Here is a 27,834-nt window from a genome sequence, read left to right on the forward strand (position 1 = left end):
AACATGTAGGACCTTTAACATCAGATATATATCTGTCCATTTGTCTTTTGTTTAGTCCAAATATGTTTTATATTATTTTAAACAGACTCCATATTTACAGATCTGTCCTGTGAGATTTCAAAAGATGAAACGTTCAAATGTGACTGAGACTGTGGTTTTTACCAGCTTTGAACCCAAACAGTAGTAAATCCATCATTACAGTGGGCAGTGAATGTCTCTCTGTTTCTGCAGTAATGATGCATTCAGGGACTCTCAGCACTTTATTTCCACTGTGTACTTCAGTGAAATCTGCAGAGTCAACAGACTTGATGTCCAAAGTGTCTGCAGGTCTGTGAGCTTCAGCTGAGTGTGTTCACTCCAATACGTTAACATGAGAGCTGAAAGAAAGCAGGCTACGCTACACAGCCGCTCACCTTCTGGTCTGAACTGGACTGAAGTCCCTGCTGGTCTTTATACTGGATGTGCTGATGGAGGGAGTCTCTGTAAACACTGATTTATGACTTCTGTTGTCTGTCTTCTTCTCTCATCAGCTGGAAGTGATCTCAGTCAGAGTGTGAGTGGTGAGGAAGGAGGTTGTGTTGGAGGATCAGCTGTGTCCTGATGATCCAGAGAGGTTGAAGCAGCAGCATCAGCTCTGACTGGGCCATGTTACTGGGAGGTAGAGTGGAGAGGAGAGCTTCATCCAGCAGTGACTGACAGAGGAATCACAACCAGTGGAGATGACTCTCAGTGCTGCAGTCTGAACTGCTCTGAGATCAGCTCCACTGTCAGACACAATGTCAACATAACTGTAGATTGAAACTTACTTTAATTGATTTCTTTCTTTGCACCTTGTGGAACGATGGAGAGTTGCAGTTAATTTCCACAATATATTTTGGAATCATTAATATTAGTGCAATATTATATATCTATTAATTCTATTTTAAAATAGTCTATTTTCATAATATATTCCAACAGATTGTGTTGTTGCAGTTATTGGTAATATTGATCTATTTTCATTTTGATATTTGATCCATTGTTCTTATAAAAATATTGAACAGAGTTACTTAAAGTCACTTAAATATCTGGATTTTGGTGAGAAGTTAGTGCTGTGTTGAACATTGGTCACACATTGAACACCTGAACATTTGTTCAAATTTTTTTTGTTTTGACATGAAATCAATCAGCAAACATGTTTATAATTTATATAATGTGTCATTATTAGTGATTATGATCATGTACATGTATATATTTGTTCTGTTTTCTCATATTGCATCAAAAACACAAATCTGTATATTAAAATCACATCTTACTTTTGATTGATAATCTCCACGATCCAGCTACTATAAATATAAATTATCTCCATGTTGGTTTAAATGAAAAATATTTGTTATTTTAGTTTTATTTCTGACTGAAGAAGATTCAACTGTTGCTTATTGATCTCCTGATTTTCAAATAAATAAATCAATAACTACCACAAATATCAGCTTTTTCTCATTTTATAACAGATGAATATTTGCTTTTGAGGAACAGAAATAAGATAAAACCTGAACAAAGTCTGGATTCAATCAAAGCTTTACTGTAGTTTCTCAGTTTGCAGTCGGCTGTTTACGTCTTCATTAGACTCTGAGCATAAAACAAAGGTGGAAAGCCATCTGACTCTGACTCCCACACTGAGAAAGATCATGTTTTATTCACACAATTAAAGTGAATCAGTTTCCAACAAGTGCTCGTCCAGTCTGTTGTAACACAGAAGAATTCAACTTTAGAGACTTAAAGGCAAATTCCATACATGAACAATAAAAAGGAAGCCCCAGAGTTAAACTGAAAACAGGATTAGAAGCTGCTGTCACTCTCAAACTGATTCCCTGGTCTTAATACAGGAAGTCATGTTCAGTAATAACTCAGTTTGAGTTGTTCAACTTCTCTGATGACGTCCTCAGTAACAGGAGAAGATGGTGATGATGGAGCTGCAGCTGATTCACTCTGTGGCTCTCAGACTAAAGGCTACTTCACTTATCAACAAGCTAACTACTATAATAGGATCTGTTGGCAGAAATAATATGTGTAATATGTGCCTAACTCATTAGAGTATAATAGTGCCTTAAGTATAATTCATGTGTGCATCAAATTCTGTTTTCAATTCAGTCTCAATACTCAAAATAAGACTTCAACACTCTTTAAACTTTGAGAAATTTCATTTGCAGAAATCCTTTTTATTTTGAAAAATCAAGAAGTTTGCAGAAGCAGAATTTACTGGTGCAAGTTATAGGAAGATATTAAAGGATCAGGTGAATATAAAGTATTTAATGTCTGTCAGATATTTACAGCAAGTTTAAAGTGTTTATATAAACTCAGCAGTGACAGAATTTCACAGTCAGCTTGTAAAGTGACTGCATCACTTCACTGTGTTGCAGCGCCCTCTACAGGGAAGAAACTGAAAATTAAAGATCAACTTTAAGTTCTTCCATCAGCACAAAAGTTAGTGTTTTTCAGTGATTCCATATAAAATGTTTAAAAAGTTACAAACATAAAAGAGACAAAAGACTTAAATTAGTGCACAAGTTAAAATATATGAATACAACATAAAACATATAAAACTGAATACTTTAGTGAACAGTAGTGATTAAATGAATTTACTGTATATATACAATAATAATGTAGGAAATGTATGAGCTTAAATGAATATACACATTGTCAAGCAGTTCTAGTTGATGTTGCTGAGAGCTGCTTGCCACAGTTTTGTACATCGCACTGACCAGAATATATTAACCATCTCACATGAGTTTCTGAGGATTTGCTCACATTAATCCAGTACTTCTCAAATAGTGGGGGGGGCAGTGAGGTGTCTCAACAGTGAGAGGCAGGGGGACTGACGGAGGAGGAGAGATGGAGAAGTTTCTGACAGGAGTGAAAAGAAAAACGGAGGAGACGTCAGAGGAAAGAACAGCAAGTGACGGTAACCGGCATAAACCTAATAAGAGCAGGAAATACGATGAAGCCTACACAGCCTTTGGGTTTACCGTGAATACGGTCGGAAATGAGGAAAGACCTGTGTGTGTTTAATGCCTAAAAACTCTGACAGCGGACAGCATGAAAGCAAACACCTGGAGACCTTACACCCCAGTTATGTCAATAAGCCACTGGACTTTTTTCATAGAAAACTCGATGAGTATCTCCAACAGGCATCAGTAAATAAAAAAGCACCGTTAGCCTCGTACAAACACCGCCACATCGCAAGGGGCCAAAAAGCTCACAGGATAGCAGAGGAGCTAATACTCCGGCAGCATTGGACATGGTCACAATCATAGGTGAGAAAAGTGCTGAGACACTGAAACCTGTCCCTCTGTCCAATGACACGATCGGGAGACGTTTATTTGACATTTCACACGACCTCCAAGAACAACTCACAGAACATCTAACAGACAAACATTAAATAGAAACAATATTGTTGCACAAAAAAAACAAACATTAAAAAGTCATCTACCTTTTTGAAAAGGAATAAGCTGATGAAGCTGACAAGTGACCAATGTTTACAGTTTAAAACAGTTTTGAATGTTACCAAGTTAAGTCCAAATGTTCCAGCGGTATGAAGAACTTCGGGCTTGTCTGTGTGTATATATATATTATTAAATGACTTTGTGAAAGCCACTTCCCTTCCCTTTCTACATATGGACCACCAGGACTCAATGCGCTGGTTAATCGTGGATGAGCCATACATGTGGCTGCACGCTCCAGAGTGGTAGTCATGGTGATGGCTTTCTGCGGTACAACCCTGTGTTTACTTTTTAGAGTCCGCAAGCTGATGTTTATATTGTGTAAACTTGACAGCATGTCCATGATTGCATCGTACGAGTGTCCCTCATTCAAATATTGTGTGCAATAATGCAGCATGTCTGGTCCTTCCGTCTGCTCCGTATCCTTTAAAGACTCCAGAGACCGTCCACACCAAACACAAAACCCTATCAGCCACCGTAGTGTTGCCATATGGTAACAATGACTGTTTCTCACTTTTACTCACCGGTACTTTAGTTTTATTGTGAAAAGAGGCTCTTTTACTTTGAAAGTATAAATACACATCACATCATGTGACCATGAAATCCTGTTTGTCATTCCTTTTTCCATGGACAAGTGACACTGAGAATATCTGAGGGCCCCAAAAGTTAACCAACTGTTCAATATTTCTGCAAAATTCCTTCAAGAGAAAAATTCAAATACTATCTGCAGAAAGTTAACTTTTAATTCTCATCATTAAAAATCAGTTTAGATGTGGTTGGCTTTTTGTAAAATGGTAACATGTAATTATTATGTTTTTAGCAAAAAAGCCAAATAAATATATCAAATATTTCCATTATTTAAACCATTTTAAGTAATAAAAACACATTAAAACATTTCCATCATGTTTAAGTAATAATTAATGCAGTAGAGGGTTAATACAACAGTTTTAATGTCAGGTCTAAGTGGGGGATTTTTTTAATATCATCAACATTAATATCAAGTTCAGCTGTGAAACAGGAAGCTTTGACATTTTATTTTCTCCTCATATTTCCCCTGAAGGAGTTTTTAATGTTGGTAAACTGCTGCAGCTGGATTAGATTCAGTGTTGAAGTAGGAAACTGCAGTTTTCTGTTTACATTGTTTTAACTGCAGTTCTGTTATTTGGCCACAAGAGGGTGCTGTTGACCACATTATAATTATGGGGTCAACAGCGCCCTCTTGTGGCCAGTAATTGAATTCCAGTGTATTACCAGCGACTGCAACATAGATAACACTGATTTATTTAATGTATAAACCAGAATGTTTAGGTTTAATCTGTAATTTAATGTTTGAAAACTATTAATATTTTATTAAGTTCATTCTCATTTATGTTTGTTTGTTTTTTTAATGTTTGTGATTTTCTTTTTACACATTTTTTATGTGAAATGTTGAATGTAGAACACAGAATATCATTGTCAAATACTGCATTACTGTAATTTTTGTACATTAAGAACTTAAACATGAAGTTGATGATCGTGTTACATATATAAAAACACTTTCTAAAACACATTAATGTTTTAAAGAAATTAAGTTAATTGCTACAATGCTTGTGTCTGTGTTTCACTAGCAGTTGTAGCTGTTAGTCTCACAGGTGTGACAGTTTAACTGGTGATACTGAGGCTTTTGAGGACCCCTTATGGCCGAACCAGGAAACAAAGATTCTGACTACTTCTATGACATTCATTCATTTGACATTTAAAACACTGCAATAGAAACACTTTGCTGGAACAATAATGTTGGTGTCTGCTCCTCACAAAAACGTCTCCATAATGAATATTTATGTATTCCTCTGGTATAAAAGTATCACACAGATGTTTAATGGGATACAGTGATGATGTGATTTCCAGATTTCACACACACACACACACACACACACACACACACACACACACACACACTCTGACTGAACCGACACAATGAGTAAACAGTAACTATCACAGTTCAGGTTTTTATCTCTCCATCTTGTCCATTCGGCCTTTAACTTCATGCCGTCTTTGGAGTCGTGTTACTGCCAACATCGTATTAGAGTGCGTCCAGTTAGTCAGGATCCTGTGAGCGAGTTTCACCTGCAGCTCGTAGAGAAGCTTCGCATCTAAAACTACCAGGAGAAAACCAAAGCACCACATGTTGTATAGCTGTACTCTATAAGAATCTATCTTTACGCAGTCATCAAGTACGTGTGTGATGTATATTCACTGGAATCATACATATGTGTGTCATCATTATAGTGATAACTTCCATTAACCAAAAAATACATTTTATACTTTTTTATTCATTTAAAGTCTTGTTAGTCAAAGTCTGTTGAACGATGGAGAACTGCTGTTATTTTTCACATTATTCTGTATCATGGAGGTTGATGTCAGAAGTCTCATTCTCATCAGTATTGGATTATATTTCTGTTTACTTGTTCTTTTTTATTCAGTATGTTTATGTTCTTATTTCATATTAATCCATCATATTCTGTAACAGGTTGCATTATTTACAGAAAGCAGTGTGTTTACAGTGTGTTTACTGATGAGCTGAATGCAACAACACTAATGAAAGTGTAAGAATGGGGATAAACTTTCATCACTTTCTGTGTTTAAAATGATCGTAATTAGTGTTTATGTGGACCTGCCCAGGGACTGCAGATGGAAATTAATTAGTAGCTAAATCTGGTAAAATGCATCTCTGCTCCTTGTATGAGATTAATGTGTTTTTGTTTATGGTCCCTGATAAATAAATATAATTAACTAAACTAATAAATGAGAAATAAGTTGAGTCCCCATCTGCATGAGACTGTCAGTGAAATGTTTTTTTCTTCTGTAATGAGCAAAAGATATTAAACAACGTTGTTATGTGTCATTCCACATGTGTTTATTGATGCAGTTAATTAAGAAAATGCTCAATTTCCTATTTGTGAAATATTGTGTTTTACTTGTTTGGGCCTCAAACTGTTTTGGTATTTAGATAAAAGACGTAGGTTTAGAGGAGAACTGCTAACGACTCACACACATCTGATATTTGACAAAGAGCCCCGACTACACAAATGAGTCAGTTTTGTCTTTTAACAAAAGTGCGGCATAAAACTATAACTTCACCAAAGTAATCATTAATATTTGTCATTGAAGAATTTCTGTCACACACACCCACACACACACACACACCCACACACACACACACACACACACACACACAGTAGCTTGGACATAGTTTTAAAATGTTGGTGGTTTTGAAACCCAAACACCAAAATCAAGGGATGAAAGATTTAGTTAACTACAAGTAATATATGGATAAATGGGCAATCTACTAATATTACTTGTTAGCTAACTCAGTACTTGACAAACAAAACCAACCTGCTAGCCCAGTTGTGCTTTGATCACTATATTTTATATTGATATCATCATGATTATAATCTACTGATTTTATATAATGATCAGTTAACCAAATGAGTGGTCAAATGGAAGTTAACACCTTTCGCCTTTTACCCCATATTATTATGCAGACATTGCAAAGGCAGACTCCCTGAACTTCTAATAAGGGGTCAAAGGTCAAGTTTAACCTCAAGATTTTTTTGAAAGAAAACTCCAAAATGCTCCAGAGGTTCACATACTTCACTCAACGCTAACCCCAAAAGACAGGCACAGATATAGTGAAAACTGACCAGGTGTTGGATGGATTCATTATACTGTATAGTCTGTGTGTGTTTACTTCCTCTTTGCTCAGTCTTTGGTGAGACACTTTAACACACTTGTTTCTCACGATTCATGTGCTCACAGTCATACCTGGTGGTTTTGTTTTATTGAATTTTATTGACAATATTTTGTCCATCACAGATACACCTGACAAAGCAGTAAATTGTTATCACTTAGTACAGCCTCAATTAAAAGTAAGAGGTATATTTATCATTTTACAACACTGGGTTTTATAATAGGATCAAGTTGTATTTCCCTTTATGCTACTCACAAAACAAACATTATATAAAATTGATATATTGTAGATGGAATTTTGAATTTATGAAGAGATAAAAGTCATAAAAACACCAAACATCTGTTTTATGATCTCCATTGAACTGTACGCCCTTCAGGATATTGTAATAAATGTTGGTCAAAAGCATCAGGGTCACTGAAACAAAGAACCTATAACATTTAAAGTTGAAACCCAGTTGTTTTTGTAAAACATTCAAGGAAATGATTCCAGAAAAATAATTGTATTGAATTAACAATTAAACATGAAACATTATAAAACTTTTCTGACTTGCCTATTCAACTAGCTCCTCCTTTGCATCCTGTTTCACCTGTTTATTTTCCTTGTCTTCATGTTGTACGACTTAAATTAACCACATATTTGTTTCAACACCCTCTGAAGTGAAGATGAGTGACTGCTTGGAGGAAGAGGAGGAGAAAGAGTCTCCGGTGTCCAGCTGTCTGACTATGAAGAGTGATCGGTCCAAAGGTGATCCTCTGAACTTCAGTAATGAACCTGAACCCTCAGACACACAGTAAGAGAACTACCAGTTACTGTTTAACCAACAAACTATCAGTAACAGCAATGTGTGTATTAAGAACTGTGTATTTTTGATAATTTCACACTGATTCACATGAAATGAACAAAAACATCTTGTTGTTTCCAGAAGTCAGTACCACCGACAAAGAGCGGAGTCTCCAATGTCCAGCTGTCTGTCTATGAAGAGTGACCGGTCTAAAGAATATCCTCCAATATTCAGTAATGAACCTGAACCCTCAGACTCACAGTAAGAGAACTGACACTAACTTCAGTTTCTATCATTATATTATCACCATTATATGATTGTATTTGTCCAAATATACAATATTATTCAGGAAATTACCTCTGAAAAAGTCAATGACTAGACAATTACACATTAACAGCATCAACACATTAAATGGACCTGTATGACAGTGGCTCCTACACAGAGTACGGTTGCATTATGGGTAGTTTGTAGCCTTAATGTTGGCTAGTGAGTTACTTTAAGTCCATTCACAGTCCGGCTGTTAAAGTAAGTCGGTCCTAAAATTGTTTAGTTAGCCCAGTTTAATCTTCAGGAGTTTTTGATGACTTTTGTAACGTGTTTTGTTGTCACAAAAGTCAAACAGAAAGCATCTCCCGACACTTACTGCAAACAGATCAAATGAACTGTTAAACAGCCAGTAATTATACAAGATACAGTCTGAATGCTGCCAAACTACCGGAGAAAATCATTCTGCCTGCTTCCAAGTCTGACAGGAGAGAGAGTAGGTATTTTAATGAGAGATAAGCGACACAAATATAGGATTTATGTTCTACTTTAATTTAAGTATTTGATGTTTTATTTTTTTACAAAGAAAGGATTCATCTGTCAATATAGTTGGAGTTACAGTATCTCAGGGACACATTCCCAACACTGCTAGTCTGAAATCCTTTTCCAGTTGTTCTTTTCACAGTTTGGTCAATCACTTCCAAAATATCCAGTAGACAAGTTTACGCTCCATTCATCCATAATACAAATATGTGTGGTACTATTACAGAAGGCAGAGGTTAAACATCTTCATCGAGAATGAAAGTTTGAGAGTTTGATCTCCACGGTCAATGTCTTCAGGTTGCAACTGCTGTGACATGTTTTAAAGCAGATTGTTGTCTGATCAAGAAAACAATCTCAGATATTATAGTAAAACCTCAACACACCTTTTACATTGAAATATAATTGTGGTTTCTAATCAGATTCAACAACACTTTTAATGTTCTCTGTGACCATCTGAGCTTCCAGACAGTGTCGGACAAATCTCAGTATTTTTCATCAACAATCAACAAATCATTTTAGTAATAAAGAAATGTCTTCACAGAGAGAGGAAGAGGAGTCATGTTTCTGTGGAGGAGCAGCTGTCCTGCTGTGTTTTGTGTCAGGACGTCCTGAAGGATCCAGTCTCTACCAGCTGTGGACACTGGTTCTGCAGACACTGCATCACCTCATACTGGGACCAGTCTGCTTCATCAGGAGACTCCTCCTGTCCCCAGTGTGGAGAAAGATCCAGAACAAGAGCTGGACTGCAGACAGCCAGTCAGACCAGCACTGTACAAAGTAAGACATCTGTCTGCTGATGTCCTCATGTCTGAAAACAGGACTTTATAATCTAGTACAGGGTCATTTGTTGTGTTATGAATCAGAATCAGAATTTGGTTTATTGCCAGGTAGGTTTTTACACATACGAGGAATTTGTCTTGGTGCATTGATGCATAAAATACACAAATCACACAAAAATATACAAATCACACAAAAATATACAAATCACACAAAAATATACAAATCACAGCAGTGGCGGACTGGCCATCGGGCGCACCGGGACATTTCCCGGTGGCCTGGCCGCCGAACTGGCCCGCTCGTCGATTGCCGATGGTCGGGACCAAAGGCTCGGTTCGGGTCGCGCTTGATTTTGAAATAAACAATCCGTCGTGCGGCTCGTTGGAGTATCTGCCTCACTGAAGCTCACACAGACTGAGCAGCAACGTTGAGCACAAACACACCCCCTCCTCTCTTTTTCTGAGGCACTCTGTCACAGCACTGCAGGTACACACACACACACACACACACACACACACACAAACACACCAACTTGCCCCCGTCCCCCTCCTCTCTCCCTCCTCCCTCCTCCCGCACCTGTAGTTCTACATGCTTGAAAAATGGAGCGAGATCAACAGCCCAAGAGGAAAGGTGGAGCAGAGAGGGAGAGGCTTAAAAAGCTAAAAGCACTGACCACAGATCAGCGAAGTGCTGTAACGTAACTGACATGTTTGGCACAACCAGAGTCTATCCAGCACCACCAGCTTAATGAGGAGGTTAGTTCCACTTTGTGGAAGCTAATGGGGCTAAAACTGACTTAATAAAACAAATGTTTTAAGTTGTAACAAAGGATATTGTAAATTTCTTTCTGCGTGTGTTTGAAGTTTCCTTGTTTAATGTAACAGAATAAACCTACACATCTGCATCTTTATTTAATCTACTACGACACTATTAAATGTGCAGCCTGCACATTAAAAGTGTAGTAGTAAATGAAATAGGATAGAAATGATGTGATTTGAGTTCAGGTTGTTGCAGCACAACAGAAACATTTATTTTGTAGGGGGAAAAACCAGAAAAAGCTGTGTGGGCGCATGTGGAGCCTTTGCTTTATTATTTTACACTCTTACATCAGTAGGCGGGCCTTGTTAATGAGGCCAGCTGCAGATGGAAAGAAAATGTTTTTGTGGCGTGGGGTTTTGGTCCTGATGGACCGCAGCCTCCTACCAGAGGGAAGTGTTTTCAAAGAGTTTGTGTCCAGGGTGGGCTACTGTTGCTGTAAAACCAGATACCTCCACCCTGACTCTGACTCCCACACTGAGAAAGATCATGTTTTATTCACACAATTAAGATGAATCAGTTTCCAACAAGTGCTCGTCCAGTCTGTTGTAACACAGAAGAATTCAACTTTAGAGCCTTAAAGGCAAATTCCATACATGAACAATAAAAAGGAAGCCCCAGAGTTAAACTGAAAACAGGATTAGAAGCTGCCAGTGTTGTACAAGTGCAGTAGAATTTTCACATATCTGTACTTTACTTATTTATACTTTACTTACTTATTTATGTAACCCACTGGATGTGCTGAAGCCTCCCTACACACCCAGAGACTCTGCGTTGTGTTTATGGTTGTGATAGGGTGTTTGCGTGGGGAGAGAAGAGAAGCACTGGATTGTGGCTGAGACCTGGAGACACTTTATTGGCACACATTGACAGCTTTCACCTCTGGTCCTCTACACTGGCTGCTGGTTCCGTCACCCTTACAGGACAATGAATGAAAACATTTTTTATAGTTTTTCTTAAAAACTATATTCTAGTGCAAATAAACAAATATATTGTGTCAAAATAACCGAAATGTAAACTAACATGTACATTAACACATCAGATGAACATAATGACTAGATGGGTGATTTTAGTTAAGATATTTTAAAGGACGCAGGCTGCCACTAACACTGCTTACCTTACAGGACAATGAATGAAAACATTTAACCAAAGTGGCGTCCCGCACGGCATGAATAATATTTCAACTACAACGACAACTTTCACTTTTATTCCCCTACATTTCCTAAATAAAATGTGTAATTTTACTCCGATACATTTCTCCTAACCATCTTCGTTACTACAAATTAAAAGCAGAAGAAATTTGAGTTGGTGACGTAATGTTTGTTTGTTGTCATGGTACTGAAATATTGGCATTCAAAAACTCCCCGTCCAACCTGAAGAAGCACATCGAGGTAGCTTCAATTCATTTTCATTCAATGAAGCCATAATGTCAACGTTATTTAACATGAATTAGTTATCATAAGGCTGTTCACATATCTGGCTAACGTGTGCTAGTTCACTTTTCTGATGAGCCAATGTGCAGATATTTAACAACACCAATGATTTTCCCTCCAAATTCATTCAACACTAAACTCTTGAAGACATGTCCTTAATACTGAAATGGTTAATAAGGGTTTCTGGTAGAGCCTAAATAAAGGGCGGCCCAATATTTCCTTAGGTAAATTAGCGTTACATGTGCTCAACAACGCCATCTTGTGGCCAGTAATTGAGTTGCAGTGTATTACCAGCGACTGTAACTTAGATAATACTGATTTATTGAATGTATAAACCAGAATCTTTAGGTTTAATCTGTAATTTAATGAAAACTAGTAATATTCATAAAGTTCATTGTCATTTATGTTTGTCTAATTATTATAATGTTTGTGATTTTCTTTTTACACATTTTTTATGTGAAATGTTGAATGTAGAACACAGAATATCATTGTCAAATACTGCATTACTGTAATTTTTGTACATTAAGAACTTAAACATGAAGTTGATGATCGTGTTACACATAGAAAAACACTTTCTAAAACACAATAATGTTTTTAAGACATTTAAAGTTAATTGCTACAATGCTTGTGTCTGTGTTTCACTAGCAGTTGTAGCTGTTAGTCTCACAGGTGTGACAGTTTAACTGGTGATACTGAGGCTTTTGAGGACCCCTTATGGCCGAACCAGGAAATAAAGATTCTGACTACTTCTATGACATTCATTCATTTGACATTTAAAACACTGCAATAGAAACACTTTGCTGGAACAATAATGTTGGTGTCTGCTCCTCACAAAAAGTCTCCATAATGAATATTTATGTATTCCTCTGGAACCAGTAGGTTCTCCTGCATTTTCCAGACAAATCTGTTAACTGTATAAAGCGAGGACTATAGGGAATGGCAATGTATGTGACAAAACATTGCAAACATCAATAAAACATCCAAAATCCTCATGTTATCGGTCTTGTGTCATAGTTGTTTTTAATGTGTGTAATTACATCCAGCCTATAAATGAATCAGTCTGAGTTTACGCTCCAAGCAGTGTGGAGAACTTTGTCAGCTGTGGCAGAGTGCACATTCATTCATGCTACACTATCTGTATTTACTGTCGATCGAGTTTAATATTCAAATCTAGACGTTTCGCTCACTCATCCCAACAGTCTACAAGATTCAGCAGTTTAGTCCACATGTTTGCTGCACATGTCACAACTCTGGATCTGAATAAGTTTTGTTCAGCTGGGCATCCAACTTCTGCTCCTATTTGCAAAATGAGTTACAATATGTAATTTGGTTGAAAGACTTTGCTGACATGTACAGAATATAAATAAAAGATAAAAGTCTGTAAACTTTAATATGAAACGTGATCAAGACAGACATTGCATCACAAGTTAATCTGCTCATATAATGCTTTGCTACAGCTCTACTTCAACATGGTATTAAACATATACTGACTGTTTCTATATGTAATACCACAATTCTATCACATCTTATAATCTCTGTCCCATTTATTCAAAATCCCACAAAGTTGTGAATGTGAATCAGATTTGTATAGTGTAGACCCTCTACTGATTAAAGTTTTAACTTTATCCAATTTCTGTTCTTACTGCAAAATGAGATTTGACACTTGTCTAATTTGGATGAAAGAATGTGCTGTTGTGTGTATAATATCATTGTGATTGGTGAGATAAAAGTGTAGACGCGACATGATCGATGGTAAAATGTTGTAAAGTGTCACCAGTTGATCTGGGCTCACTCCACACTGCGTTAAACTGCAGACTGTATGTTTCCTTTAATCTTATTTGACATCAGAACTGGAGTGTTGACAGTGTTAAGGATTTCATTCTGGTTGATTAAAATGATGAAAAGAAGTAAATTCAGTCAGTATTTCTAGTGTACAAATCTGCAGCAATGCTCGGGAATATCACCAGTTCATTCAACCAGCAGTTAAACTGTCACAACTGTGGTCTTTTAACTGTGGGCCGAAAGGAAGATACAAACAAGAAAAGAAACACGGCCAGGTAAGTTGCCTTGGTCGTTTTATACAATTGCAACGTTATATATCTATATATATCAGAAACATCTGAAAGATGGACCAGAAGGACATCGGTTCTTGGTCTACAATGCAAATGGTATGCATAGGGTTAGATGTGTACTATACTAATGGTTAATGATCATTAACGTCTCTGCAGTGTTTTGAAACAATCTTTACTTCCTTTATTAAAATACACAGAATTGGCTTTATTTATTGTTTTATGCAAGATTACAGCATGTTATGAACAGTGACAGTCAAAACTTTGGACACACTTTCCAGAGAAAGGAATAAAAAAAGTAGGTTATAAGAGTGTTTACCCACATTTAAATGTGACAAATAGAAGTAACTGATTAAAATGCATTAATAAGTTCATTCATTAAAATGCACTCATGTAAGAATCATTTAATAACTGTTTAACTTTAATGGAAACAGTTAAAATTATGGATGTAAGAAATTCTCATCAACTTCTCGCTGCTGTTTGTTGCCATAGCGACGAGCAGAGAGTGGAGAGGAGAAGCAGAGAAACTAAGGAGTGAAATACTTTAATGAAGGTTGATTTAGAAGATGAAAAGTAACACCTGCTTGGTCGGGGGTTCATGAGGATTTTATATCATGTGTGGAACCCCAAAATATATGTTTGGCCAAACAGGTAGATATTCTACCTGTAGAGAAGATGAGCGAACACTAAACTTTGTCAAGGCGAGGACCGAGTGTGGTCCAAACGTTGGTAATAAAATCAGTGGAGTTCAGTGTGCGGCCATCTTCTCTTGATTGTAGCTCCACCAGCTGCCCAGTAATGTTGAGGTTTGATTGAACAACAGTGTGAAAGGCTGCCTGCACACACATATTTACTGTTCACAGAAATGGTTTATTAGTACACATGAACAGTATTTCCTGCAGCCTGCTTTGTTATAGCTGATCTTCTTGTGGTGCGTTCAGGTGTTGTAGTATAGTTGTAGTTGTTCTGAATTTTAGTCTGTAGTTAAATACTTTGGATAGATTTGGTATTAATTGTAATTGTTAGAAAAAAGTAAGTATTGGGAATAGACAAAAACATAATATAAACCCAAATAAATAATCATTAATTATTAATTTATTATTAAAAAAAATAACGATATTTTCTGTATATGTAGAACTGAGTTCTTGCCTGTTGACAAATTAACACTTTACTTTTATTTTAATCAGAAGAAAATTACATAATATTTTTGAGCAAGATTCTCAGATATCATTAGGGAAGTATACAGTAAAATAACGCTCTGATATTAAGACTTAACTACACACAGTAATATGTATTCTAATTAATGAACAAATTTGATCTTGTGTGTTATATGCACCGGGATGCCCAGCCCACAAGACACTACTTACATTAGCACTTAAATCAGCATTTCTTCCACCCCTTGAAGTCTATAATAAAATATATCAATATTTCTCTATATCATCCCCAAAAAATGTTAACTGATTAGAAATGGGGGGCTTCCTGTCTGTAAGTCTGTAAAATAAAACATTTATTTAATTTAGTTTACAGCACTTTAGTTGTAACTTAAACACAACATTTATTTAAATCATTTAAACATAATTTAAGTACCAACATTTTGATCAAAACTCCTTTTCGTTGTCTTTTCAAGCCAAGAGAGACGCTCATGAACACATCATGTTGAACAGTTTATCTGTGTGAGCACCACACACACACACACACACACACACACACACAGAGAGAGAGAGAGAGAGAGAGAGAGAGAGAGAGAGAGAGAGAGAGAGAGATAAACTCACCTGAGTTCCTGTAAATAGAGAGGGGAGGAGCTAACCAGGTAGCTTACATAACACCAGGGAGGAAACCCTGAAGGTGAAAGTGTTCAGTTGGTTCAGTCTCCATTTTGAGTCGACAGAGCAGAAGGAGGGAAACTGAAGGCTGAGGCAGGGTGAGTGTTAATACAACATTATTATTATTTTACTGTCAAAGTCTCTGAGTCAGTTTTCTTCCTGTGGACTGTAGAGGACAGAAATGTTAGAATGAACTCAACAGTTTGATTCATCTGTGGATACAAAGTTGTGATTGACTGAATAATACAGATTAAAGCTACTGTAACCCAAGAAAACAAGTACAGGGTTAAAGAAAGTGACCAGGTGGAGTTCTATATTATACTGTATACTCTATATACTATACAGAGTACTGTGTGTGTGTGTGTGTGTGTGTGTGTGTGTGTGTGTGTGTGTGTGTGTGTGTGTTACCTCCTGTTTTCTCTTGAACAAACCTGTTTCCCTGTTTACTGTTTCTTGTGCTCTGAGCTCAGTCTGTTAATATTTTACTTCTTAGACTGACTGAAGTGCAGAAGATGAGTGTTTGTGTGGAGGAAGAGGAGGACAGAGCAGAGTCTCCAGTGTCCAGCTGTCTGTCTATGAAGAGTGATCAGTCCAAACATGATCCTCCATTCTTCAGTAATGAACCTGGACCCTCAGACACAAAGTAAGAGAACCGACACTAACTCATTAATTTAACTTATATTCAGTTACCTGTTTTTCTCTGTTGATTTAATGTTTGTATTTTACATTTTATACCAAACTGTATTTGCTAACAAAAACTTTTTGTGACACTAAAAAAGAGAAATCTTTCCTTCCAACTTAGCATCTGTAGCTGTCAGTCAATCTAATCTAAGAGGACTAATACAAACTTTTACCTCCTACTTATCACCAGTAGCAGCAGTTTGTTTATTTACAGCTTCCTAAATGGGAAAGATTAAAGGACAAAGGATTCATGTGAATAAAACCATCTTGTTGTTTGTAGAGTTCAGTACAACAGACAGAGAGCAGAGTCTCCAGTGTCCAGCTGTCTGTCTATGAAGAGTGATCTGTCCAAATATGATCCTCCATACTTCAGTAATGAACCTGGACCTTTATTGTGAAGCAGCTGCAAAAAACTACAGGCAGATCAATAAATGTTTAATAAGACAGACAGATAGGAAAAGCACTCAGTGTTTATGAAAGCAGGAGAGTTGAAATAAAAGGAATCATTTTCATTACAGACTGAATGCTGAATTCAAACAGAAAAGTTAACAACACTTTTAATGTTCTCTGTGACCATCTGAGCTTCCAGACAGTGTCCGACAAATCTCAGTATTTTTCATCAACAATCAACAAATCATTTTAGTAATAAAGAAATGTCTTCACAGAGAGAGGAAGAGGAGTCATGTTTCTGTGGAGGAGCAGCTGTCCTGCTCTGTTTCGTGTCAGGACGTCCTGAAGGATCCAGTCTCTACCAGCTGTGGACACTGGTTCTGCAGACAGTGCATCACCTCATACTGGGACCAGTCTGCTTCATCAGGAGACTCCTCCTGTCCCCAGTGTGGAGAAAGATCCAGAACAAGAGCTGGACTGCAGACAGCCAGTCAGACCAGCACTGTACAAAGTAAGACTGTACATGTTAAAAATCTAATCTGCTACATTTAGTTTATTAAGAGACTTACAATAAGTTCAACTCAAATATTGCATGAATCATGTAACTTCATCAACTTCATCAAATAAGCTGAACATCTAAAGTGCTACATTTAGTTTTAGAGTTTTCAGGCTGAATGTAGGATGAACCTATACCATTGGCAGCATGGTGGCCAAGTACCAGTGACTTGAATGTCTTTTTTTTTTAAAACAGGTCTTCATGACATGAACATTTTCTGTATTATTTGATCGTGGATCAATTTTAAATATTACGGGAGGATGAAACAGCTACAGATGAAAGATGTTCAGATGAAGACCTGCTGAGGCTCAGCCTGTCAATTAAACACGTACACTTACACACAGTCAGAGGCTGACAGAAAAAACTCTCCAAAAGTGGACATTAGAAGCTTTGCATTTCTATATATTCTTATATTAATTGTTGTATCTGTAATGAAAATGATCAGCAGTTTCATTGTTGGACACAAATTGAACGACAACACAGACATAGAAACACAAAGTATACGTAAATCAGACACAAAAACAAACCCACAATGAAAGAGATACATTCAATTACCTCAGCACAGACTGTTAGATTTTTAGTTTTGTCTTGTTTTATCTTTTTTAGTGAGTGGTGGTCTGCAGGAGGTTTTAGATGAACATAAGATTAGTCTAAAGACGAGATGTAAACATGTGACTGAAGGAACTGATGAAACAGGAAGTGGAACCATCCTCAACAAGATCTACACTGAGCTCTACATCACAGAGGGACAGAGTGAAGAGGTTAATACCCAACATGAGGTGAGGCAGGTGGAGAAAGCTTCCAAGATGGTGACCCTCCATGACACTCCAATCAAGTGCCACGAGATCTTTAAAGCCTTACCTGACCAACAGAGACACATCAGAGTGGTTCTGACGAACGGTGTCGCTGGCGTTGGAAAAACCTTCTCAGTACAGAAGTTCACTCTGGATTGGGCAGAGGGCTTGGAAAACCAAGATGTCAGTCTGGTGGTTCTGCTTTCGTTCAGGGAGCTGTACCTGATCAAAGATGAGCAGTACAGTCTTCTCACACTGCTCCATGTTTTCCATCCAACATTACAGAAGGTCACAGCAGAGCAGCTCGCTGTCTGTAAACCTTTGTTCATCTTTGACGGCCTTGTTGAAAGCAGACTTTCACTGGATTTCCACAACAATGAGGTTGTGTCTGACGTCACACAGAAGTCTTCAGTCAACGTGCTGTTGACAAACCTCATCAAGGGGAATCTGCTTCCCTTGGCTCTCGTCTGGATAACTTCCAGACCTGCAGCAGCCAATCAGATCCCTCCTGAATGTGTCGACAGGGTAACAGAAGTACGAGGCTTCACTGACGCCCAGAAGGAGGAGTACTTCAGGAGGAGAGTCAGTGATGAAGATCTGTCCAGCAGAATCATCTCACACATCAAGACCTCCAGGAGCCTCCACATCATGTGTCTAATCCCAGTCTTCTGCTGGATCACTGCTACAGTTCTGGACCACATGTTGACTACAGACCAGAGAGGAGAGCTGCCCAAGACCCTGACTGACATGTACTCACAGTTCCTGCTGGTTCAGACAAAGAGGAAAAAGCAGAAGTATGATGAGGGACATAAGAAGAGCCCACAGGAGCTGAAGGAGGCTGACAGGGAAGTTCTTCTGAAGCTGGGGAGGCTGGCGTTTGAACAGCTGGAGAAAGGAAACATCATGTTCTACCAAGAAGACCTGGAGGAGTGTGGTCTTGATGTCACAGAGGCCTCGGTGTACTCAGGAGTTTGTACAGAGATCTTCAAAAGAGAGAGTGTGATCTTCCAGAAAACAGTCTACTGCTTCGTTCATCTGAGCATTCAGGAGTTCCTGGCTGCAGTCTACATGTTCCACTGTTACACCAACAATAACACCAAAGTACTGGAGGACTTCCTGGGTCAAAAACATGTGAATTCAACCCTGGATGTCTTTCTGAGGAGAGCCATGGAGAAATCCCTTAAAAGTAAAAATGGCCACCTGGACCTGTTTGTTCGCTTCCTTCATGGCCTCTCTCTGGAGTCCAATCAGAGACTCTTAGGAGGCCTGCTGGGTCAGACAGACAACAGTCCAAAAATCATCCAGAGAGCCATCAACAACCTGAAGAAGATGAACAGTGATGATATCTCTCCTGACAGAAGCATTAACATCTTCCACTGTCTGATGGAGATGAACGACCACTCAGTCCATCAGGAGATCCAAGAGTTCCTGAAGTCAGAGAACAGATCAGAGACAAAACTTTCTGTGATCCACTGCTCAGCTCTGGCCTACATGCTGCAGATGTCAGAGGAGGTTCTGGATGAGTTTGACCTGCAGAAGTACAACACATCAGACCAGGGACGACTGAGACTGATTCCAGCTGTGAGGAACTGCAGAAAGGCTCAGTAAGTCCAGATGTGATTAACATTATAAATCAATATAAAGTTGAAGCCATCAGTATTAGAGTAAAGATTATATTGTTTAGTTCTTAACAAAGAACGTCTTTTCACATGAGTCCATTCAAATACCACCAGAGAGAGAGAGAGAGGGAAAAGGAGAGAGCTTCTTAACTAATGAAGGTTCATTTAGTGTAGCAGAGCCTTTCCAGTGAGCCATGATGCACAGTAGCAGCACCCTGACTGTGTTTGACCTGAATGTAACAGAACCTTAATTAGTGTCATTGGTAACACCTGTGTTTACCCTCCTGTTTCATATCAAAATGGCTCCTGTGAAAAAGGTTTATTATACTATTAATGCAATAGGAGTCATTAAATTAATTTAATGGGAGATGAAAAGCAGCTGGAGCAACATAATAAGATGCATCTGGGGCTGCATTAGTGAGATTTTCACGGTACAATAACCATCTCAGAAAATATCACAGTTTAAGGGTATGCAGTATTACACAGTTATTAATTATCAGTTACAGTAATAAAAACAGAAGGATGAGTTATTTTTGTTTGTTTGTTTTTTGTTGAATGCTTTATTATAATTTAATTAAAAAAGTACTATATATTTTTAATAACACAAATACAACAGAATAAAATACCGCTGAGAAGCAAATGTACATAGTATGATTTCATAACACAGTATAACATGGTATTGATATACAGCTGCAACCCTAGATGAATAAAAGTTGCACAAAATACACACAAGAAGCACATGACTGAGATAAATAAATATGAGTGCAGTTACAACCTGTAGTGATTATACAGCTCATTGAACATCATGTTAAAATAAAGTTTAACAAACACAAATCACAGCACTTGTGGACAGGAGGAGCTCAAGTTTCAAACCACAGACCTTGTGATCAATGACTGACCAGCTGAGCTACAGCCGCTCATGTTAATGTGCTTTGTGATGCAAAATGCACAAAAGTATATCTTTATAATAAAATGTCAGATTTTATTATACTTAAATTCACATTCTGTCATCACAGACTTTCTTCATGTAGACTCTCAGAGACTCAATGTGAAGTCGTGGCCTCAGCTCTGAAGTCCAACCCCTCCCATCTGAGAGATCTGGACCTGAGTTTCAACAAGCTGCGGGATTCAGGAGTGAAGCTGTTGTGTGCTGGACTGGAGAGTAAAAACTGTAGACTGGAGACTCTGAGGTCAGTTCATGTATTTTGCTTTTGTACAGTGTATATCAACAGTTTGACTCCTAATTTACTCTGTACTGGATTCATGTTGGTAAGAAAACTGGAGGATTCATTCTACAATATGCTGCAAAATTTAATCAGCATTCATAGTCTTTGAAGCAACGTAACATATTTGTGATCGGCCCGGTGCAAATATTGTTCCTGTGCCCCCCATCCCCTGCCCCAAAAAGTATAAACATGTACACATATAGACACACACCAACTCCACACTATTGCAAACCTGCAGCCTGTGATCAACAAATACAACAGAATAAAATACCGCTGAGAAGCAAATGTACATAGTATGATTTCATAACACAGTATAATATGGTATTGATATACAGCTGCAACCCTAGATGAATAAAAGTTGCACAAAATACACACAAGAAGCACATGACTGAGATAAATAAATATGAGTGCAGTTACAACCTATAGTGATTATACAGCTCATTGAACATCATGTTAAAATAAAGTTTAACAAACACAAATCACAGCACTTGTGGACAGGAGGAGCTCAAGTTTCAAACCACAGACCTTGTGATCAATGACTGACCAGCTGAGCTACAGCTGCTCATGTTAATGTGCTTTGTGATGCAAAATGCACAAAAGTCTATTTTTATAATAAAATGTCAGATTTTATTATACTTAAATTCATATTCTGTCATCACAGACTTTCTTCATGTAGACTCTCAGAGACTCAATGTGAAGTCGTGGCCTCAGCACTGAAGTCCAACCCCTCCCATCTGAGAGATCTGGACCTGAGTTTCAACAAGCTGCGGGATTCAGGAGTGAAGCTGTTGTGTGCTGGACTGGAGAGTAAAAACTGTAGACTGGAGACTCTGAGGTCAGTTCATGTATTTTGCTTTTGTACAGTGTATATCTACAGTTTGACTCAGAATTTACTCTGTACTGGATTCATGTTGGTAAGAAAACTGGAGGATTAATTCTATAATATGTTGAAAAATTTAATCAGCATTCATAGTTTTTGAAGCAACGTAACACATCCTCCTGCCCCAAAAAGTATAAACATGTACACATATAGACACACACCAACTCCACACTATTGCAAACCTGCAGCCTGTGATCAGAACCACAGACAGCAGACCAAGTGCCAAATCTATCAACGCAAATCGAACAGCTCAAACCACCACAGCCGGCTGTCTCCGACTGTCAAACAACTGAAATAGTTTTAGCCAGCCTACTGTAACATTTCAACACAAAGTAGCTTATTATCAATAACCACAGAATAAATGTCACAGCAACTCATTATAGGCCTACTATGAATTAATGGATGACGCCATCTGATCACACAATTACCTAATAAGCAATTAATTAATCATAATTTATCATCAATGGCACAGTAGCCAAATGTTTTCACAGACACAGATTACAGTCAGTGTGCATTTTCTAACATTTGAGAGGTAATTTAAATCCCTGATCCCACTCCATAACAAACAGACACAGAAAAGATCTGTGGCTTCAGGCAATTGGCAAACAAGATACAAATGTGTTAGCTGTTAAAAAGGGTGTAACATTTTCTATTTACTGGAATTGTTATTTTTTTCTTATAGTCTTATTTATTTGATATTGGCCAAATCAAAACATCACATCTTAGTATTTTTTACACAATGACACATGATTTTTATGAATTAGAAGAAACAAAATTAAAGTAACAAAATGTCAGATTTAATCGTTATTACAGACCTGACTGAAATCAGCAGCATGTTATTGATCAGTGTTGACATGAATAGGTGTATGAAAGTTGTGCTGACATTTGGATGATGTCTGTAGAAGGATGACATTATGATGATCCACAGTACGTCAGGCTGAAGGACACCACCAGGTAGACATACCTGGACACTCTTCTTCTTTTTTGTGCAATAACTTATTCCACCACTTAAGTGCAATAATTTAATTTAACTGCTAATTTCTGCTAATGTAAATTATCCGCTGTACAATAACACAATGCCATATACAGTCCTATATATATTTATCTATATTTATCCTCTATACAGTTCTCTACATTTATTTTATTTTATTTTATTTTTTACTTGAATTCTATTTTATTTTTATTCTTATCTCTACTTTCTATATTTAGCTTAGAGTTTATTGTTTATCTTATATTGTATTTTCTTGTATGTAAGTGTTTGTAAGCTGCTGGAAATTCAATTTCCTTGAGGGAGTCATCCCAAAGGGATCAATAAAGTGAAGTCTAAGTCTAAGTCTAAGTCTCTAATACCACAATGATAAAGTCACTCTACTAATTTTAGAGAAAAACTCATTGATTAGGACACATCTAAAAATTTGTTTTGATCTTCATTTATTCTTTATTTAGATTGAGTCGTTGCAGTTTGTCAGAGATCAGCTGTGATTATCTGGTCTCAGCTCTGAAGTCCAACCCCGCCCATCTGAGAGAGCTGAGGCTGAGTCACAACGAACTGCAGGATTCAGGAGTGAAGCTGCTGTGTGGTTTTCTGGAGAGTCCACACTGTAGACTGGAGACTCTGAGGTCAGACACCATTTTTTCCTTCCGTGCTGAGATTAATATGATGTGAAAGTTGTGCTGACAGTAAAGTGCAGACATAAGGCTGATATTATACTGATCCACACTGAGTATCTTAATGCTAAAGTGTGTTTTCTTCTTCAACCATCAATTCTTTCCAAGCATGAGATTTTGTACTCTTCCATTGAAATACACAAATCTTGCCATTCTTTGTCTGTTATAGTCAGGTCTCCTTCCTTCTCCCATCCATTATATATTTTGTTGAATGAGCTTTTAGATTGTGGAGGCTCTTATATAGTTGAGAGATGACCCCTCTTTTAATATCTGACTTATAGCATTTATGAGAAGTTGCATAAAGGCTTTACTGGCTTCTCTGGTATTTTTCTTTTTGATTATAGTAATTTATTAATTGGAGATATTTTTAGAAATCCTGTTTTTCCAATGAAAAATGATCTCTTAATGTTTGAAAACACATAGTTTCATCTTTTTCATCTTCCTGCACTCATTCATGTCCCATTAATGCATGTTACTAACTTCACTTCTTCCCCGGAGTTCTTGTGCTTTCCCGTCTTGCAGGTTCTTATCGATCCTGGTGGAGCCTCCTGCCATGGTCCTGCTAGATTGCCATTGCCAATACTGTGTCTCTCTCTCTCTCCCTCTCACCCCAACTGGTCGAGACAGACGACCACCCACCTAGAGCTGAAGGATCTGTCCTAGGTTTCTGCCTTTTAACAGGCAGTTTTTCCTTGCCCTTGTCTCCAAGGTCTTGCTCATGGTGGTACTGTTGGGTCTCTAAATAATGTTACAAAGAGTTTGGTCTAGACCTGCTCTATTTGAAAAGTGTCCTGAGATAACTTCTGTTATGAATTGGTGCTATACAAATAAAATTTAATTGAATTGAAATCTTTCTGTATAATGCTGCATAGAGATATTATACCTTTCTTTATCCAAACTTTGAATCTATCATTGAGTTTATTTAGTGTGAGATCTGAATCATATGCACACCAACTCCGGATTTTAATATCTTCTTTCAATGTATGTTCTTTTATCACTGCTCTCTGAACCCCGAGAGCTGATGCTCTCATCTGTGCTGAGATATAAAAATGTTTCTGTGATGGTAAACCCCAGCCTCCTCTTTCTTTCAGTAGCTGTAATGTTTTATATCGTACTCGAAGTCTTGTTCCTGCCATATAAATCTCAATATCATTAAACACTGAATGATTTCAAGCAGGAACATTGTCTTCTAAACTTAAATAATTTATTCTTTATTCAGATTGAGTCGTTGCAGTTTGTCAGAGATCAGATGTGATTATCTGGTCTCAGCTCTGAAGTCCAACCCCTCCCATCTAAGAGATCTGAGGCTGAATCACAACGCACTGCAGGATTCAGGAATGAAGCTGTTGTGTGGTTTTCTGGAGAGTCCACACTGTAGACTGGAGACTCTGAGGTCAGACACCATTTTTTCCTTCTGTGCTGAGATTACTATGATGTGAAAGTTGTGGTGACTGTAAAGTGCAGACATAAGGCTGATATTATACTGATCCACACTGAGTATCTTAATGCTAAAGTCTGTTTTCTTCTTCAAGCATCAATTCTTTCCAAGCATGAGATTTTGTACTCTTCCATTGAAATACACAAATATCTTGCCATTCTTTGTCTGTTATTGTCAGGTCTCCTTCCTTCTCCCATCTGTCTTTTATATATTTTGTTGAATGACCTTTTAGATTGTGGAGGCTCTTATACAGTTGAGAGATGACCCCTCTTTTAATATCTGACTTATATGCATTCATGAGAAGTTGCATAAAGGGTTTACTGGCTTCTCTGGTATTTTTCTTTTTATTATTATTATTTTTTAATTGGAGATACCTTTAGAAAACACATAATTTCATCTTTCTGTATAATGCTGTATAGAGATATTATACCTTTCTTTATCCAAACTTTGAATCTATCATTGAGTTTATTTAGTGTGAGATCTGAATCATATGCACACCAACTCAGGATTTTAATATCTTATTTCAATTTATGTTTTTTTATCACTCCTCTCCGAACCCCGAGAGCTGATGCCATTGCCTTCAATTACGTCATTTATTCTTTATTCAGATTGAGTCATTGCAGTCTGTCAGAGATCTGCTGTGATTATCTGGTCTCAGCTCTGAAGTCCAACCCCTCCCATCTGAGAGAGCTGGACCTGAGTAACAACAATCTGCAGGATTCAGGAGTGAAGCTGCTGTGTGGTTTTCTGGAGAGTCCACACTGTAGACTGGAGACTCTGAGGTCAGACACCATTTTTTCCTTCTGTGCTGAGATTAATATGATGTGAAAGTTGTGGTGACAGTAATGTGCAGACATATGGCTGATATTATACTGATCCACACTGAGTATCTTAATGCTAAAGTCTGTTTTCTTCTTCAGTGGTTTAGTCCATTGACTGTGGCAGAGCAATGTTGAGCTCCACATTTAAAACCTGAATATAACAAGAAAAATCCATGATCTAAAATCTTTACTTATATTGGTTTTAATATAATTAATACTAAAAAATACACAAATACATTAAATAAACAAATAATCTCTGCTCCATCTACATATCAGACAATAACAAATATATTCAGAATTTTATGAAGCTATATGATGTTTATACTGACTGAATAGTTTAAACTGAAGATGCTTTGATTTTATGACTCTACTATTCCTAAAATAATAATGATTGTTCACATTTTCTAAACTTGTACATTCTAAACCTTCTTCAGCTCTGAACAGATTATTAAACACTGAATGATTTCAAACAGGAACATTGTCTTCTAAACTTACATCTTTTATTCTTTATTCAGATTGTGGGGCTGCAGTTTGTCAGAGATCAGCTGTCATTATCTGGTCTCAGCTCTGAAGTCCAACCCCTCCCATCTGAGAGAGCTGAACCTGAGTAACAACAATCTGCAGGATTCAGGAGTGAAGCTGCTGTGTGGTTTTCTGGAGAGTCCACACTGTAGACTGGAGACTCTGAGGTCAGTAGAGGGTTGGAGTCAGTCCATGCTGGTTTCAGCAGTATTGTACTAAACACAGTTAGTATCAAAGCAAAGATCCAGTATTTGCTGCTTTCCTCAGTGAAGCTGTGAGAGGAGGATGGTGACAGACTTCAGGGTTTGACAGAAAGACAGAGAGAGAGAGAACAGTCAGCCAATCAGTGAGCCTGAAGCTTGTTGTGATCATGTGTTTGAGTTGATGTGAAGACGACTGTTGTTGTTGTGTTCATGTCTACGGGAAATAAATCTGGATTCCAGCTGACAGCATTACAAGATGTACAGAGACAGTGGTCCTCATTCATCAAACTGTTGTACCATCAAATCTGATCTCAAAGTGTTTGTTCTCTCATTTCAACACTAAACAACTCACCAGTTCATCTTTGTCACAGCTCTAAGATCAGTCTAACTGAAGCCTGCAAACCACTGGATCTTATTTCAGAGAACCATCATTATATTTAGTGACCATGTGGTCTTTGTACAGACCAGAACCTCTGCTGAAGTCCAGTAATCACAGCTATTGTTCAGTCTTTGTATGAACATGTAGGACCTTTAACATCAGATATATATCTGTCCATTTGTCTTTTGTTTAGTCCTAATATGTATATTATTTTATTATTATTTATATTATTATTATGTTTTATTTATTTTATATTTTGTCGGGCTCTACGACGTAGGGTGTTAGAATGGTATAACTGTAATAGTTTAATCAATTAATGGTTATCAAAATTATAAAAAATATAATAGAAAATTAAAGCTGCAAGCAGCGTTGGACGGGATCTCGCACACCAGCGCGCGTCGGGGCGTGCTGCGACAGAGTCACAAATGTCGTCGGGGTGAGCTGCGGCTACATCATGTGCCGACGTAACAAGCGCGGACCACAACATGAAAATGTCACGTAAATCGGCTCAAAATCGCCACGCAGCACTTACTTCCTGTTGCCACTAGGTGGCACTATCACTATGTGTTCAGGGCGGGACTCTTATCAGACATGTGAAGTTTCGTTGCAGTCGGATCATGTACGCAGAAGTTATGACGAATTCCTCTTTTTATGGCGAAGGATCGAAATTGGATGCCACGGGACACCACGCCACGGGCAGGAAGTTTGACGAAAAAAACTGAAGAGCACAACTTTTAGTGGTGAATGTGTTTAGATTGTTGTGTCTAAATCTGAAGTCGCTCCAATAAATGCCCTAGGAGGAGTTAGTTCAAATACAACGTGTGCAAATCGAGACAAAATCCAACATGGCCGACTTCCTGTTGGGTTTGACGTATGGGTCCAAGAGACTTTTTTGCTTCTTTTATCATGATACACATGCGTAGCAATTTTCATACATGTCAGTCA

The 27,834-nt window shown here is 37.7% G+C and overlaps 1 long non-coding RNA gene and 1 pseudogene across 1 annotated transcript in view; one reads left to right on the top strand and one right to left on the bottom strand.

Annotated features, from left to right (window-relative positions):
• The window catches only part of LOC127359538 (uncharacterized), a 90,608-nt gene extending 70,871 nt beyond the window's left edge, over nt 1–19,737 (bottom strand). The window contains exon 1 of the long non-coding RNA XR_007882647.1: nt 19,664–19,737. This is a non-coding gene — a long non-coding RNA (uncharacterized LOC127359538). The remainder of the gene's footprint in view (nt 1–19,663) is intronic.
• The window catches only part of LOC127359478 (NACHT, LRR and PYD domains-containing protein 5-like), a 154,351-nt pseudogene that overhangs the window by 77,591 nt on the left and 48,926 nt on the right, over nt 1–27,834 (top strand).

Source organism: Dicentrarchus labrax, unplaced genomic scaffold (genome assembly GCF_905237075.1).
Source record: "Dicentrarchus labrax unplaced genomic scaffold, dlabrax2021, whole genome shotgun sequence".
Taxonomy (NCBI): Eukaryota; Metazoa; Chordata; class Actinopteri; family Moronidae; genus Dicentrarchus; species Dicentrarchus labrax.